Below are 4,584 nucleotides of genomic sequence, written 5' to 3'. Positions count from 1 at the left end.
CAACCTCCTGTGACAGGATCTGAGGAGGATGAAGCCAGGTAAACCCTGTTCATAAGAGGCTCCTGCTGCCCACAGGGAAGCGTGGTCATCCTGCCCTTATCCAGCACACCCTCACCTCAGGATCAATGTGTCACAGAATGACTCAGGGGACACAAGGTCGGACCTTCATTGAGGAGGAGGACTTGACAAGGCAAGGATGGTGAAAGCTACTCCAGCGTTAAATAACAATCTCTTGAGACATCCGACAGACAGTCTGTGGCATTATCCTCCTTTGGTCTAGCCCCGGTCCTGACAGAGTCCCAAGGCCAGACAAACCTTCACTTCTGTACCCAGATAGCACATGGCCGTCAATTTTTGTTTTGAGGATTTTTTTTTGAGAGAGAGAGAGAGACTGGTTTGAGGGTGGGTCTTTTTGAAGCAATGTCTCCCTCTGTGGCTTAGAATAGACTTTAGTTCTAAATTCTTCTGCCTCCAAATTCTAGGATTACAGGTATGTACCACCACACCTGGCTAGGCTGCTTTGTTTTAGTTGAAGTAAAACTCATACAACTGATATAAACTATTTTTCTTATTGACTCTTTCTCTATTATTTTATTTGTACACATTTTTATGTACAGACTATGTGTATATAATGTGTAATGAACAAGTCAGAGTATTTAGTGTTTGTCTCCTTCGTGTTTGTTTGTTTGTTTGTTTGTTTTCAGTTTCTGTGGGCTGTTAAACAAGACCCCCAATGCCAACGGTGGAATGCTTCTTTATGTGTTACTGGTCAAAGAGATCTCAGAGACCACCAAAACTGTATAGGCTTTTACCAGTCTTCTTGGTTGTCTACCAGAGCTGTGTGATGAGAGCCTGTTGCAGAATACACCACACATGCAGGATGCATGATGCTTCCAGAAATGAGCTGGCAGCTTCCTCCCTACTTACGAGTTTCATAGTCCCCATGGGCGGTAGGCAGGCTACTGGGGGAGAAATCCATGCTCTTACCTAACTGAGTCCTACAACTCAGGAGAATAACCTACCAGCGAGATGTGCAGACCTGCGCAATGACGGCATTGCTGTCAGGGCGATAACCAACTGTTCTTTCATCGGATTTTAGTTCCGCTTCATAGGCAGGAATTCCCTTCTGCTGCTGCAGATCCAGCAAACACCCATGGCAGGGGAGATCATAGGTCTTATGAAGGAACCAAATGCAGTTGTTATGAATTGAGCTGCCATCTAAATATCCATGTTCATGCCCATAGGCAAACACTACTCTTGGCCTCAATTAGGGAAGCCTTTCTTTCCGGTGAACAATGGAACAAGGCAACAAACTCATGGATGCACATGACGAAAGGCTGTCATAGTCTCCTGCATTACACAGCCTAGGCCTGTGCCTTGACTTGGGAGACTTCGGGCTCTCACCCTAAGTCATCGCTAGTATGCCCTTTAGTCTTCATTTTTTTTCATCCAAATCTCTGTGGACTTTGCCACTAATACCCCCGCCCTCCTTTCAGGGACTGAAAACGCCTTAAGTGATGTCTTTTAAAAAATGGTACAGTGACGGGTACCTGTCCCATGTGGCCTCTATGACTGCAGAACTCGTGTGGGTAAACGTTGATGGCTTCTAAAGTCACACTGAGCGGAACTACAGTTCTTGTAGGACACACCAGTCTGTCGTTCCTGCCCTCTGCCTTCCTTTTCTCCCACCCCACCTGCTTCCTCTCAGCTCCAGCACTGGGCCAGGGATCTCCGCCCACGCACTCATACTCTCATACTTTGCACCAGGAAGTTCCCTGACCCCAGACATCATGACCCTTCCTCCCCAGTCTTCCTTCAAATGTCTTTTACTGTCAGGGTTAGGCCTGGCCTTGGTGCTCATAAAAGTGTGGCCTCACCGGCTCTTTCCTATGTCTCCTCTGACTCACTCTCTTCCTCTCTGGACCCCCACCCCCAAACTGGACCCTGCAGGGCAGACACCCGTGTGTTTTCACTACTGTATCTCCGGTGTCTACAACGGAGCAGGACACGCACCCACAGTTACTGATGCTTACTTGTGAATGCGTGAGTGAATGGATATCAAATGCCCTGCAAGGCTGGTCCTGAAAAAATAAAAATAAAAATAACATCCTTTATCTCTTATTCTGAATCTTCTTCTCCAAAGTCTCTCAGGTTTTCTGGTGTAAACCCACATCTTCCTAAACGAAATGCTTGCTAACAACATGGCAAGACCCCATTGCTGAAGACGCCATTCAGGTGAGCTGCAGGACATAAGAGAAATGCACCTGAACTGACCAAGAAAACGTCCTCCCTGCCAGCTAGCTTTCACAGGGAGAGGGTGCTAGGCAGGCCACCAGAAGGGAAAAGAAATCAGTGGTCTTCCCCGCGGCTAGACCCTCCATGCTGTAATGTCAATCTGTTAGGCAAGATATGCTCACAGGTGAAATAGTGCCATGTTTTCTGACTGGAACCTGAGGCCCCCTCCACAGGAATGTATTTGTGCCCGTTACTGGGAAAACTTTGTCAAAAATCCCATGGCTGGGGAGGTCATGGGCCCTTGAGGAGAGCAGCTATTGCCGCTTTGCTAAGTGGTCATATTGTCAAGCTGCCTTCTAAATACTCACGTCTATGTCCATGGCTATGTACTGTCTCTGACTTCAATCAAGAAGCTTCTTGGTGCAGTGAACTCATAACCTATCAGCTTACGGAGAATAAGTGACCGTGAGTGCTCACCCTCAGTGGGACATCTGTATCGACCCTCCACCGCCAGCACCACCTCCGATCTTCAGGGAACATTGCAGCAGAGGGGGCAGGAAGAATATACAAGCTTGAGAGTGGGGAAAAGAGAAATACTGGGAGAGGCTGTATTCTGGACATGACACAGTTGTTACACTCAGGAATTCACAGCAGCTGAGGTCACTGGCACAAGTCAAAATTCTACTGTGGAGAGATGGCTTGGTTACCTTTCCAGAGCTGTGACCATGCACCATGACCAAGCCAGCTTACCGAAGAAAGAGTTTATTGGGCCTTACAATTGCAGAGCAGGAGTCTGTGACTGTCATGGTGAGGAGCAACCCAGCAGGCATGGTAGCTGAGAGCTTACAACTGATCCATAATCATGAGGCAAAACAGGTTCTAACTGAGAACAGTGTGGAGTTTTGAAACCTTAAAGCCCACCCCGAGTGACACCCCTCCAAGGCCACACCTCCTAATCCTTCCCAAACAGTTCCACCAACTTGGAATCAAGCATTCAAGTATATGACCCTACGAGGCCCATTCTTATTCAAACCATTACAATGGGAGAGGGTGTTCACAAGTCCCCAATTCAAGCTGAGAAGCCGCTGGCAGTTGATGGCTGCTGGGAGGGAGGAAAGTCAGTTTTTCCTTAGGGGTGTGGCCGCTTGTAAGACATCTGTGCTCCAGTGCACATCCATATACATGCAGATAACAAGATTGGACTGAGCAGATCCCTATAAGGGAGAGGAAGTGATAAAACTAGGAGGAGGGATGTGTTGGAGGAGTTTGAAGAAGAGAGGTATAGGTGTGATCAAAATACCTCAAAATATTTATCCAATGTGTCAAATTCTCAAAGAATGAATGTTAATCCTGTATTTAAAAACCAGATGTTCGCACTGCTATTTCTTGACTTATCGGTTTAAGACATGAAGGACCTGAATTCCTGCCACAGAAGATGACGGTACACGGCTCTCACACCACCCCACACCTCTGGCTGCCACTTCTCCTCCTGCCTTATATAATCACAGCAGAACGTGTGTGTGTGTGTGTGTGTGTGTGTGTGTGTGTGTGTGTGTGTGTGCACAGTATGTGTGTCTGTGTGTATGTGCGTGAGCTTGTGTATATATGTGTGTGGTGTGTGGGTGAGAGAGAACTCATATATATGTGCAGGAGTTCATGTGTGTGTGTGTGTGTGTGTGTGTGTGTGTGTTTTGGGTCTCTATCCATTTGCAAGAGTGAAGCCCCATGAACAGGAATGTTGGTCTGTTTTGCTCAGTGGATAACAGAGCTAAGCACACAGAAGACACTGAGCAGGTATGCCCGCGTATGAATATATATGGAATGAGTACATGCATTGCCAGGATGATGGTATTCGATGTCCTGCCTGCCTCTGTGAGACAGGTGGCCTTCCTGCGGTAGGCAAGCCCATGGTCAGCTGCCACCACAGTGTCAAAGTGTGACTCTGCTGCCCCCCCTTCAGCCTGCCCTTCCCCAGCTTCAGAAACCCCGGGTTATTTCATACACTTATTTTTTTCTACTATTTTTTCTATCTCCGTTCATGTTTAAGACTCTTTCAAAAAATAAATACAGCGGTGTCTGGAGAGACAGCTCAACAGTTAAGGGCACTGGCTGTTGCTCTTCCAGAGGACCTGGGTTCAATTCCCAACACCTACACAGTGGCTCACAAGCATCTGTTAACTCACTTCCCAGGGAATCCAAAGCCCTATTCTAGCTTTCTTGGGTACCAGGTACAAATGTGGTACCCAGATATATGTGCAGACAAAACACCCATATGCATAAAATTAAAAAGATGGATAGGTAGATAGATAGATAGATAGATAGATAGATAGATAGATAGATAGATAGATA

The sequence above is a fragment of the Psammomys obesus genome, unplaced genomic scaffold (genome assembly GCF_907164565.1).
Source record: "Psammomys obesus unplaced genomic scaffold, mPsaObe1.curated_primary_1811, whole genome shotgun sequence".
Classification (NCBI taxonomy): Eukaryota; Metazoa; Chordata; class Mammalia; order Rodentia; family Muridae; genus Psammomys; species Psammomys obesus.
Note: the sequence above shows the minus strand (reverse complement) of the source record.